General features: G+C 40.7%; 1 long non-coding RNA gene across 1 annotated transcript in view; it reads right to left on the bottom strand.

Moving 5' to 3' along the window:
• Positions 1–696: 696 nt before the first annotated feature.
• The window catches only part of LOC116422854, a 42,487-nt gene continuing 29,146 nt past the window's right edge, over positions 697–14,037 (bottom strand). The window contains exon 3 of the long non-coding RNA XR_004233390.1: positions 697–936. This is a non-coding gene — a long non-coding RNA (uncharacterized LOC116422854). The remainder of the gene's footprint in view (positions 937–14,037) is intronic.

Here is a 14,037-nt window from a genome sequence, read left to right as displayed (position 1 = left end):
AGCAAACTGCATTAAAATCTCATTCAGCTGGTTCTATTTGTATGCCCTGTGCATAACATGGTGATTTTCTTTTTTTTTTTTTTTTTTTTTTATTTAATAGCCTTTTATTTACAGGTTATATGTATGGGTAACTTTACAGCATTAACAATTGCCAAACCTCTTGTTTCAATTTTTCCCCTCTTTCCCCCACCCCCTCCCCCAGATGGCAAGATGACCAGTAGAACATGGTGATTTTCACATAAGAACTTAATAAATGGTTTCTTCCCTCCTTCCTTCCTTCCCTTCCTTTCTCCCTCATTTCCTCTCTTCTCTTCCTTCTTTCTTCTTTTACTTTCTTCCCTCCTCCTTTTTTCTTCCTTTCTTTCCCTTTCTCCCTCCCCCCCTCCCTCTTTCCTTCCTTCCTTGTCCCTTTTATTTCTTCATCGACACTTTCAGCACCACATGATTGAGAGCTAGAAGGAACATTGATACCATTTGGTCCCTGCTCATTTTACAGAACAGAAAACAGAAGTCTGGGACAGAAACAACTTACTCAAACAAGTCATACACCTGGTAAGTCCCCAGGAGAGGATTAGAATCCATGTCCTCTGCATCCTCAAGTCCAGCGTTCTTTCCACGGTCTTCTAGCTGAGTGAGACCTCTCTGGAGAGTGCCCACATCCGCCGCCTTCCTCACCCTCCACCAGAAAGCACTTACCTAAGGGACCCGAATGGTTCCTTCTTGAGCTCAGGCTGCGGGGTCCGGGTCTCCGACGATGGGGTCCCAGGCTGGCCTCGTCCATCCTCACAGGCCTAACAACGTGTAGCACTTCTAGGGCAGTATACTTGCTGATTGCTTCCTCATCTATTACTCACAACAACCAGCTAAGACACTGCCAAAGAAACACTCACAGCTGGCCGGCCAGCCTCCCCATGCCGCCTTCTTGTGCTCTGGGATCTAAACCGAGGAGAAAATCAAGGGAGAATGTAGGGGCTGAAGAGGAATGATGAGAAGGGCAGGTGGAGACGGGCAGATGTTGGGGAAGAGTCCAAAACACACAGGGGAGAAAACAGTCATTCAATGAACAGATTCAGAAGACATCCAAGGGAGAGAGATGACCAAGGAGGGCACATTCTGATTAGAAGGTGAGCTCTCTGAGGGCAGGGATTTCTATTTTTGCCTTTTTACCCCCAGTTCCTGGAACGCTATATTCCAGGCTTTAGATTCCTACTTATCTCTCCAATCTTTTTCCTCTCCTTCTTCCCTGGATATTCTCCAAAGCAGTGACATCAGTCTACTTGTTATTTCCCCAACAAAACTCTCGACTCTGGGCATTTTCCCTGGCTATCCCTCATACACCTGCAATTCTCAACATCCTCATCTCTTACCTCCTGCCTTCCTTCAGCTAACATCCCATCTTCTGCAGAAGACTTTCTTCCTTTCATGCAAGTGCCTTCCTTCTGAGAGGATCCTTTATTTAGCCTAGCTATATTTCCTTTGTACCTAGGTACTTGCCTGCTGATTTCTCCCTTTGGAACATTAGCAACTTGGGGGCAGGGATTACTTCATATTTTTGTCTTTTGCATAGAGCCATGTATACATTAGGTGCTTAATACATGTTTACTGGTTTTGTGAATTCCCTTTGCACTAATAGATTCTCTGAGTGTCAGGGCTAGAAGGAAACTCACAGTCCAACAAGTCTTTTCCATACTAAATGAGACTCTTCTCCACCACAAAACCATAGTCTTTCATTCCCCTACACAGCTTTGAAAATATACATTTTTAAAATTCCAGTCTTTTATAGTAGTGATGAAGCAATCCTGCTGCTAAGGTACTGTTTAGACTCCAGCTTCTTAAACTGTGGTTCATGACCTCATATGGGGAGTCTCATAACTAAATGTGGAAATCACAAAATTATGATTTATTATCAGGAAATATTTGATTTGTATACCTGTCTTATATAACTATATATCTGGGGTTATGTAAAAATTTCCCCAGCAGAAAGGGGTCACAAGTGGACAGAGTTTAAGAAGCCCTAATCTAAGCAATGATGGCAAATAAATAAATAATAATAAACAATGATGGTAAAAATAAATAATAAAAAACCAGTGGCTGTGACCCCAGACATGTTTAACTACAAGTCAAGATTCTAAGTTAGAGAAGAAGTACTGATCTCTTTTGAGAGGAAGTTTCCCTATTCAGTTCCTTCCACCAGGGAAATCACAGATTGGGTTAAAAAAATAAAACACTAAAATAACCCTCTCCAGGGCTTTACAATTTACCGAAAACTTACGCTGAACAGTATAAATATGACGAGGGCCATTTTACGAATGGGGAAGTCAGAACTGAACAAGACTTGTTCATGCTACCAAATAGAATAGGGATGTGGAACAAGGTTTTCCTGGAGTGAGAAGTCTTGAGTTTCAGAGCCCAAACCCTAGCCTACTATCTTCCCCTCCCTGGATCCCCAAATGATAACAACACTTCATTTACATAATACATAAACTTAATTTGGCATTTACATAATATTTTAAGGGACATAAAGCCTTTTCCAATTATTGTCTCAGTTGACCTTCATGGCAGCCCTGTGAGGTGGATACACTTATTCCTTTCCCCTCAAGAGGCTTATCAGTCACACAGCTAGGATATGTTAGAGGCAGGATCCTCTGATTCTGGGTGATAAGAGGGAACCAGCAGAGAAGTAGGAGGAAACATACTCAGCCTATCAAGAGGTCCCAGAAATGTCAATTTTAGGCTGGAATGCACAGTTCAAGGGAGGGCCAATCTGCAAGCAAGGAGGAGGAGGTCCATTTTCAGGGCCCTAGAATCTACCTAGAAAAGACCTGTTTTAATGTTTACTAACAGTCTAGAAATCCTCTGGCCCTTCTATTATTGTTGGGGAAAAGGAAGGAATTCTGGCCTGTCTACAAAAAAAAAAAAAGTCTCCCACAATTCAGCAGCATCCTTTCCCCCTCTCATCTCATCTCATCTCTGCCACCTCAACAGCGAAGCTGTACCTGGGACTAAAATAGTGAACATTACCAAACTTGATTAAAGAAGGGAACTTTGCTAAACTTGACTAAAATAAGGAATTGGGCTAAACTTGACTAAAGTAGGCAACTTTATTACACTTGACTAAAGCAGGGAACTTTGCTAAACTTGACTAAAGTAGGGGAACTCTGCTAAACCTGACTAAAATGGCAAACTTTACTAAATTTAACTAAAATAGGGAATTTGGCTAAACTTGATTAAAATAGGGAATTTTGTTAAACTTGACTAAAATGGCAAACTTTGCTAAACTTGATGAGAATAGGGAACGTTGCTAAATTTGACTAAAATAGCGAACTTAACTAAACGACTAAAATAGCAAACTTTACTCAAGTTGACTTAAAGTAGTGAAATTTGCTAAACTTGATCAAAGTGGTAAATATAACTTTTTAAAAGTTCAAAAGAGCCAAGATTTCATTACTAAGTTTCTGGGCAGAAAGGAAAAAAACAAACTTGCCAATCACTAGAAGCAAATTCTACAAAAAATGGGTAGCCTTGGATGGCATAAGATCACACATACACAAGCAGCTTTCCCTATTTTAACTGAACATGAAAACAAGGTAGACCTCCCCAAACCCTGCTTTTCTTCTTGTCTCTAACTTCCCAATAACATCCAATAGCACTGAGGAGGGTGGGGTTCCAAACTAATGGAGACCCAGGAAGTCAAATCCATTTGTGATTCAATGATCTGCAGGATGTAAGCTCTTTAAGGCCAAGGGCAGGTAATTTTTTCTTTTTTCTATTTTCTCTTTGTATTTCTAGCATCTTACACAGATTTCATTGGTATAGTAACTTCCCAAGTCAGGAACTTGTTACTACTAATGCAGGTTGCTACTCCTGAAGCTTAAGAGACTTATAGAGATACCTAGAATACCTGTGTAGTATATATGCACATGTATATTATAATAATTACAAAAAATTTTAAAAATTTGCAAAATCCTTCACTCATGTGAACAACAAAGCAAGGTAGATGCCACAGGACTTATCTCCATTTTACACAGGAATTGTGAATTTTAAGAGTTTCTAGTCCAACTCATCCCCAAAAGCAATTCATGAGATTCAGGGATGACGTATTCAGGAAGTCATCCAGTCCCTCCTTAAAGACAGCCAGAGTGGTGTGGACCCATTGGCCAAGGAAGCCAATTCTATTCCTGAACAGTTCTAGTTATTAAGAATTTTTACTGCTATCAAGCCTAAATAGGGAAAGCAAATTTCCAAGAGTTTAAGTAACGCATCCAGAGTCACACAGCTTGCTAGTACTAGGAATCAGGATTTGAACCCAGGTCTGCAGAATTCATTATTATCCATTGTCCCTTTGTTGCCTTTCAGTATAAATCTTTCCAGCAGGAGGGGATATGGAAAAGTTGGGACACTATTGGTGGAATTGTGAATTGGTCCAAACATTCTGAAGGGTACTTTGATAGAGTCATAAAACTGTCCGTATCCTTTAACCAAGCAATATTACCATTGGTCTGTATTCCGAAAAGAACAAGGAAAAAGGAACAAATCGTAACAAAAATACTTATAGCAACTCTATTTTGTGGTGGCAAAGAAATTGATGCTCATGAATTTGGAAATGGCTGAACCTAGGAGGTTGCCAGATTGTGATGGAATACTTTAAGAAATGACAAGCAGGTGATTTCAGAAAAACCTAGAAAGATTTGCATGAACTGATGTAGAATGAAATGAGCAGAACCAAATCATCGTATATATGACAACAGCAACATTATAAGGTTGAGACACTGTGAATGACTTAGCTATTCTGATCAAGACAATGATCCAAACTATTCCAAAGGATTTATGATGCAAAGCTCACTCATCGAGAGTGAGATCTGATGAGCTCGGAGTGCAGATCGAAGAATACTCTTTTCAATTTATTTTTCTTGGGGGTTTTTTGTGCGTTTTTTTTTTGCAAAATGGCTAATGGGTAAATAAATGTTTCTCATGACTTTCACATATATAATTGATATCATAGTTCTTGGTTTCTCAAGGAGTGAAAGAGTTTAGAGCTCAAAATTTAAAAAAAAAAGAATGTTGATTTTTAAAAAATTAATTTAGTAAAATAAATGAAAACATATTAGGAAAAATAGATGAATATATTTCCAAGTCAAGCCCTTCTGCTCATCTATAAGATGATAATAGGAGATCAGAACCCTCAGATCTTGTGTTATGTGTCATTGACAATCACAATGCTGATATAGGGGTTAATACTAACTAACTTTTACATAACTTTTAAATTCTACAGAGCTCTTCACATGCCTTATCTCCCTGGAGACGCCACCACCGGTCACAAAGAATGTTACCTTGCAGGTGTGAGGACCCATACATTCCATTCCCAGGGTCAAGGATCTCCGAGTTTGGGTGCAAATATGTGCTAGATTTCCACTGGCTCTGCCTCTGGGCAAGCCCTGAGATAAGGGAATGGGAGGAAGATTCAGGGAAAGAAGAAATCTGACATCCAAAGGAAGATAAAAGGAGAGGATCAGTCCAGAGCAAGGAGAGAAAAGAGAAAAGTTATAGGAAAAGAGTGGAAGTCAAGGGTAGGGGAGAGTGAGGAGAGAAAATTCAATTTAAATTAACTGCATCCTTCCCTATGAGGTTTCCAGAAATAGCAATTACTAGTCAGAGCTTCTGTGTACAGTGGAAAGAACAATGGATTGGTAGATCATGGTTTTAGCACCCAGCTCCCTCACTAGCTATGCAGCTCTAACCTCCCTTATTTATCAAAAGGCAGGACTGGATTAGGTCCCCTCTGAAGTCTCGTCCCACTCTAAATCTGACCCCATAACCCAAATATTTCCATCTGGACCTCCAATTTTGAAATGAATTCAGCAGTAAGTGAAAAACAGGACTAAGCAGTAAATATGACCACTTCCCACAAAGTACCAGACATAAAAACTTGGGAGGATGTTAATGGTCTCAGAGTCAGGGAGACACAAGTTAAAATCTCAGCTCCATCATTTACTCAACTGAGTGAACTTGGACAGGTCCCTTAGCATCTCTGAAGCTCAATTTCCTCATCTGTAAAAAGGGAATATCTGCACTGCTACCTCACAAGATGATTATCAGAAGAGCATCTGAGAAAAACCCCAAAGAGATAAGAGATGGGTGCTGCTATTATTGTTGGCAAGGGCTAAAAACTTAGTCCCTGTAAAGTTTAGATGTTCTTCCAGCCATATTATGAAACTTGTGCCTTAGTGCAAAGTAAATATCCATGAGATTTCAAGCAGAAGATAATCTCTCAAGTCTACCATAAAGGAAGAGGCAAGGAGGAAGTTCATTCCAAGCTTGGGAGATGGGTGTGAAGAACAGAGAGAAGACCAGTGTGGCTCATCACAGAGACTGGGAGGGGGTGTGACGTATAATGGGAATGGAAAGATAGGGTGGGGCTTGAAGAGCTAGTTGGACAAATTTACATTTTATTCTAAAAGCAACAGGAAGTCAGTGTATTTGATGGAATAGAGAACTCATTCAGATTCATACTTGGAGAGCCAAGTCTCCCTCACTATATTGATGAGGAAATGGCTGCAGCGATGTGTTAAATGAGTTAAATGACCACCGGGGAGCTAGGATTTGAACCCAGGTTCTCTGATTTCAAAGCAGAACTCTTTTCACTCTTACTACACCACAAAACTTCCCAAAATCTGGTTCTTTTGCCTCAGGGCCATTCAGAAGTTTGCTGTCTGAGGGTCGGATCCCAAGATAATGACATCACAATCTCCAAAATCCTACTACACACTAACCATTCTTGGTGGGGGTTGGGACAGGGGCACCTCTCACCACTGTCTCTCAGATATTTGGTCCAGAGGTCCCGATATCCAGACTGCCCATTGGCCCGAGGAAGCCTCTTCCCAGGAGGCTGCTGACTCTCAACAACCCTCTGGAATAGTCTTTCTTCCTGTCTAACCAGCACCACGGTTTTTTCATATTTTCTTTTGGTTCTTTTAATGTTTTCTTTCCCCATTCCAATGGGAGCTCTGTGAAGACAGGGGCTTTTCTTTCCATCCCTAGTACTTACCAGAGCCTGGTACAGGCATCTTGTCTTGACCAGCCAGCGCCAAACACACCCTCAAGTCAATTTTGTAATGTAAATGAGATTGAAAAATCAACAAAGAAATAATGAAGACAAATGCACTTGAGTGGAAGGGAAAACTAGTCATTACAGTGACTTACGGGAAATGAAGAGCTAAGGCAGGTGAAATCATGACATTAATATGAATTAATTTGGGGGAGCTGTCCAGACCTATAATTTCACCAATGTGGGAAACTCCCAGTATGAAAATTCCAATCCAAATTTGCAACTCATCTGTAAAAAGTAGACTTAGAGATATTTGAAGCCCTTGACAGACCACTGTGTTCAAGACAGAACCTGAACTCAAGAGAGCCTAATCTAAGATTACCTCTCTCTCCCCTAATCACCAGGCCTCTTTTCTGATGAATTATGTATACAGATTAGGGGTAAAGGGGAAAAAAAAAGTCTTTCAATTACAGGATTCAAGATATTACCGTCAGAAGGTTAAGTGACAGACACTTCTATCCCAAAGATCTTGGGGGAGTTAATCAGTAAAGGCCTTCCAAGGTCAGATGGTCCACACTCTACACCATAGACCTGTAGACCCAGGAAGAAAATCCTAAACCATTTTTTCACCAGTGTAGATTAAAGATAAAGATGAACTTTACTTTAAAGAGTGGGTAGAAAAGAGAGCTGCTAAGAGAAACAGGAACATTCCCTATTTATTTGGGGACACTAAAATTTACAAGGGAATCTCTCAGAACACCTGCTAGCTGATCAACCCAACTTTCTCATTTCTGTCCAAGGCATCACCATCTGTCCTCCAACCTTAGTATCATCTTCAACTCCTCAGTGTACACATGCCATCAGTTGCTAGATCCCATTCTTTCTCTACCTCTTTCTCTTTCTCTCTCCGTTTCCCTCTCTTCCTCTCTCTCTCTGTTTCCCTCTCTTCCTCTCTCTACACACACACACACACACACACACACACACCCTTCTCTCTATTCATATTTGTTGTTGTTTGGTCATTTCAGTCACTCTGCTGCCCCATTCGAGTCTTCTCCAAGATACTGGAGCAGTTCACCATTTCCCTCTCTAGTTCGTTTTACAGATGAGAAAACAGATAACAGGGTGAAAAGACTTGCCCAGGATCACACACCTAGGAAGTATCTGAGGCTGGATTTGAACTGAAGAAGATTCCAAGCCTCACAGTCCATGCATTATGCACTACTGACCACCACTCATATAGCTACTCAGAGGGTCGGGAAGATCTGAATTCAAATTCTGCTCAAATACTTATTAGCTATATGATTCTGGGCAAGTCATTTAACCTGTTAGTCTAAGTATCCCTATCAGTAAAAGGAGAATAATAATAATAGCACTTACTACTTCCCAGGATTGTTGTGAACTTCAAAATAGCACAGTATAAATGCTAGCTGCTGAAAACAAGTATGAACCAGTCCCCGTCCTCAAGGAGCCTAGAATCTCCTGCTTTTGTGTTCCACAAAGCAGTCAGCACAATTCTAGGCACATAGTATAGGAAATACTCAATAGTTCCAACAATGAAGGGAGTGTGATCTCTAAAATGTTGATAACTTAAATGAGATAACAGAAAGTGCAGTCTTATGTAGGAGAAAAGGCAAATTCATCCGGTGTGCTTGATATAAAAACACACAGGATAACAATGAGCCTTAGTTAGGGTCACTTTGGCTTTAGAGCATCTCTATCTTCAAGGATCGGAGGGGATTTTTAACCCAAAAAATAAAGAAACAAGAGCCCAGCTCCATTCTGCTTGGCCCTAAAGGACAGAACCAGGCACTTCGGGTGGAAGGTAGAGGGTAGAACATTTAGGCTTCCTAGCAGGAAAAACCTGCTGAACGATTATAGGAATGCAGAGCGGAATAGGTTACTTTGGGAGTCTTTTGAGGTGTGCCCTCATTTGCAGGCTTTGGGCAGAGGCCGGCTAACCACTGGTCAGGTTCTATAACATTCAGGATTCTTTCTCAGGGATGGGTTGGACTGCACTGCAGTCACTTCCATTGAAGAGATTTCACGATTTATGACTTAATGATGACTAAGAGACAGGAAACCAGGGTGGCCGTGTGGTATGCGGTAAAGAAGGTGGAATTTAGAGCCACATACCCCGAGTTCTAATCCCAGCTCTGCCTCTTTCATTTAATCTCGGATGAGTTTTTGTGCCTTGGTTTTCTCATCTATAAAATGGACTGGATGAACTAGAACTCCCCCAGCTCAAAATATATGATCTTAAGAAACGAATTTTTTTATTTTTGTATGTCTGGTACAGTGCCTGGCATAAAGGGAGAGGAACTGGGCCTGTGGTCTTGGTGAGGCTCTTTTTCTACCAGTCAAGGTTGATGCCTTCTCTGCAACTTACAGCCTTAGGAATTTTCTGAAAAAACCAAGAGGGTAAGTGAAATGATTTGCAAAGGGTTATTGGGCTTGTATGACCATCCCCAAGACAGGTCTTTTCTGGCCCTGAGGTTCCATGCTGCCTCTCCTACTCCCCATAGTTATTTAGTTGTCTTCACCCCATTTAGGGTTTTCTTTTTTATTATTAAAACTTTTAATTTTTCAAAACATATGCATGAATAATTATTCGACATTAACCTTGCAAAACCTTGTGTTACAAATCCCCCCCTTTCTCCCATTCCTTCCCCTAAATGCCAAGAAATACTGGAGTGGTTTTCTATTTCCTTTTCCATTTTTTTTATAAATGAGGAAACTGAGGCAAACTGGATTAAATGACTTGCCCAGGGTCACACAGCTAAAAAGTGTCTGAGGGTAGATTTGAACTCAGATCCTCCTGACTCCTGCTCTATCCACTGTGCCACTTAGCTGCCCCATGCATCTTAAGAGTCCCATCATATTGCAGAGATCCCATGAACTTAGAGAAGTCAGCTTTGTTGCTCATTTCATTTTTTAAAAAGCCATTTTCCTGAAGGAAAGGAAGGAAATTTAAAATTTAAATTTTTCAATTTTCATTTTAAAAGTCTCCAAACATCTAATTGGTCTCACTCTATTGGGAAGTTTAACTGTTCTCTCTGAGCATTTTGGTACCACAATGAACTGTTCTTTACACTAATGCTGGGGGGGTTGGGGTGGGGGTTAGGGGTGGCAGGGGCAGAGTCTAAGGAACATGGGGAATGAGTGTTTCTGTCTTTCACGCACTCAATCTCATCTCTTTGAAAGGAAACATCTGATGCCTTTAACCCCAGTTGAAAATGTTCCTTTTAAGTTTCAAAATGACATTTGAAAAAGTGAATAGCTTATTTTTTTTTCTTTGAGCCTGCATCCATTTCATTCAACAAACAGGTCTGGATGCAGGCAAGGAGGTAAGGGCTGCGATGATGAAAAGAACCACTCGAGATCTGAAGAGGAATTACTGTTTCGTTTACAGGCTGCGGCAGCGGTGGATTATGCCAGAGAGGAAGAAAAGAGGTTTTCCTTTGGAGGGGCTGAGAACCTGCGTTTTGTAGAACGGTTGGCAGTGGCGTGCCCGGAATGATAGGCTCTCTTGTCAACAAACCAGAAACAGTTGGGAACTCGAGTCTAGTTTGAGTTTTTTATATTTCAATTTGACCGTTTTTGCTGATTGTAATTCAGTATTTATTTATTTTTTTTTTACCATTATATAAAAAGTAGTAATAAAGTAGGATTTGAAACTGGACCTGCATTTGACTGCTACTTAACATAACCTGGGAGAGCTGGACATCAGTTTTCACATCTGTAATAGGAGAGTTGGACTAGATAATATCTAAGGAACCATCAAAATTTAAGTATTTTATATGACCATGGTCCTGTACAATAATACATCATACAAATATACATCATCATAGGTATATTCTCTGTCTCTGTTATTTTTACTTAACTGTTGGGGTTTTTTTGTTATTGTTATAAAGTAAAATCTAATTCCTGAAAAGGGAAGGAAAGATTTTTAAAGCAAATACTATGTGCTAAGTGCTTTACAAATATTATCACATTTGATCCTCGCAACCAATCCATTTTACAGTTGAGAAAACTAAGGCAGGCAGAAAACTAAGTAATTTCTCCAATCACATAGCAAGCAAGTATCTAAGACCAGCTGTAAACTCATGATTTCTGATTTCCAGGCTCAGAGCTCTACCTATTGTACCCCTTATACTCTACAAGTATATAAATAGAAATAACTGATATAAAAACTAAAGTGATCAATAAACTTATAGTAATAAGTTAAAAAAAAACTATAATCCTGTGATTTGATCTTGTGTAGAGAACACCATTAAGTACTTATTTGCTCACACATTTATTTTATTGTGGTTTGCTTTCAGTATTTTTTAATGATGGTTTTTTCCTAGAAAAAGAAGCATTTTAGTGGTATTCTCAGTGTTTTTGCTTCAGAAAGTCTGGAAAATGGGGAGAGCCAATAGTACTTGACTATACAGGATTTGCTTGGCTGAGGAGCTGTCAAGCTGATCTGATACAAAGAATATCTGGGGGGTCAGAGCTTTTATGGATGTTACTAATTGTACATTTTTTGGAAAGGACTCAAGAACCTGCTCTAGGCTAAAACACTTCAGCAGCTAATCTTGATCTGCACCTCCCTAATAGGGAGAGGACTAATGGCCCATAGGCCTGGGGTTCCTGGCAGGAGAATCCCTTTGACCTCAGAATTTCCCGTACCCTTTCGGTTCTCACAGGGGTGTTGAGCTGGTAAACCAAAGGGTGCTGTTTACTCCCTTTAGTAGCTTATCTCCATCTCCAGCAGACAGGTTTTTCCAAACAAGGGCCCTTTGGATTCTTTCCACCCCCAGATGTTAGCACAGAGGAAGGACAGAGGCAGAGTCCTCAAAGAAAGGTCACAATCTGAACCAGCCCAAGTGGGAGGAGACAGGGATGGCCAGGGAGAAGCAGTCCTACCTACTAGCCCGTTCCTCAGCTACACCTTCCTGCCAACTGCAATAGCAGAGGCTCTAAGCTCCAACTTTTATAAGCGCTAGGATATTTCTGCAGCCTTGCCCTCATCCCAAAGTCCCTAATGGATTAGGAGCACTCGAGGCCCTATCAATTCAGTTCAATTTAATTAATTGCATTGTCAATTATGCAATAAATCAATGCATTTATCAAGTGACTATCCACAAGCAGCTTCTAATCTACTAGTTCAGAAGGAACAAAGGCATGGGTAAAAGTTCAGCCAACTACTAATTATTTTCAGTGTCTCAGGGATCCTCAAACTTCTTAAATAGGGGGCCAGTTCACTGTCCCTCAGACTGTTGGAGGGCCGGACTATAGTAAAAACAAAAACTTTATTTTGTGGGCCTTTAAATAAAGAAACTTCATAGCCCTGGGTGAGGGGAATAATCATCCTCAGCTGCTGCATCTGGCCCATGGGCCATAGTTTGAGGACCCCTGGACTCTAAATCAATACACAAAAAAAAAAACATTTATCAATCATCTATCGGGTCCACGGTGTGAGGTACCACGCCATTTGGTAGAGAGCTAGCTTCAAATAGGGAAGATCTGAATTCAAATGTCACCTCTTGAACTGGGATGTGTGATCCTGGAGTCAGCTAAACTTTTAGCATTCCAGGCAACTAACTCTGTGCAATCTCCTAGATTCCAAGAGTTGCCTGTTTTGAGACTCTGTGTTGTAAAGCAGGAACCCACCAGCAGATGCTACAAGACGTTTTCACTCTATATTCAGAAGAGCACACAGATTGAAAGGTTTAGGCCCAAAACGGGTATAGGAGATGACACTTAGTTCTGATTCTATGCAGAGGTGGGGCTACTCCAAGAGGGAAGCTGTCCATAACGTCAAAATTGCGTGATATGTTGGTAAGTTTTGTGAAATTGTCTTTTTTTCTTTAAATTATTTGTTATAAGGAATGGCTCTCTGGGAGGGGAAGGGAAAACAGAAATGGGAAATGTAGTTGATATAAAAGTGAAAAATCTCAATATACATTAATTTTTTTTAAGTTAAAAAAAAAAAGTCAGAAGGGAGAAACAATCATAGTCTACTCCAAAACAACATGCCAGCTGCTGGGGATGCAAAAACAAAAAGTAAATCAGTCCTTCCCTTCTTAGAGCTTACATTCTACTGTTCCAGATTCCTTGCGGGATGAGCGTAGATGGCACACCGATCTGGGGGCCCGGCTAGAGGATCCTTTTGACCAAAATACTTCTCTCGCTGGGGACAATTGCATAAAGTGCCAACCCTGGAGCCAGGAAAACTCAATTTCCTAAGTTCAAATCTGGCCCCAGCCTCTTCCTAACTGCGTGACCCTGGGCAAGTCACTTCACCCTGTTTGCCTCAGTTTCCTCATCTGTAAATTGAGCTAGAGAAGGAAATGGTCAACCATTCTAGGATCTTTGCCAAGAAAACCCCAAAATGGGACCACAAAGAGTCTGACGTGATCGAAAAGTGACTAAACAATTTCTCCCCGTCTTGAGACAGGTAAACCAAAGAAAGGCAAAGAGTATTTATTCTGAAACTCTTCCTGTCCAAGTTCTCAGAGAAACCTAGCTTAACCAACTCCCTGATTCAGCTGGTTAATCAAGTTTCAAGGAGCTTAAAAAATCCAATTATCTAAGTCATCTGTGCACTAGAGATGGGAACTCACTGTAAAGTGAAATAACTTTCAAGTAATTATGCTGATCATAAAAAATAGCTAGATGGCTAGCTATTCATGGCCGGCCTCACAAAGAGGAAGGAAGATCTCCCTTTGAGTCTACACGCGTGGCGACTATATGACCCTGAACAAGTCATTTAATTTAGTGCACCAAGAATGACAAAGTGGATGCTGACTTGAATTGGTAGGGGCAGCTTCCTCACTGGGAATTTCCCTAGGTCAGTAAAATCCCAAGTCAGGTCAACAATATAGAAGTAAGTCATCCCTAATCCTTGGAACTTGCAATAAGCTTATGAATGGGTATCATTTTAGCACTAAAACAGCAGGTCCCAAGGAGCAGCTCTGGGTGTGGACAAGTCACTTATCCTATTT

Source organism: Sarcophilus harrisii, chromosome 3 (assembly GCF_902635505.1).
Source record: "Sarcophilus harrisii chromosome 3, mSarHar1.11, whole genome shotgun sequence".
NCBI lineage: Eukaryota > Metazoa > Chordata > Mammalia > Dasyuromorphia > Dasyuridae > Sarcophilus > Sarcophilus harrisii.
The sequence above is the reverse complement of the archived record's forward strand: the minus strand, read 5'-3'. Positions and strand labels throughout refer to the sequence as shown.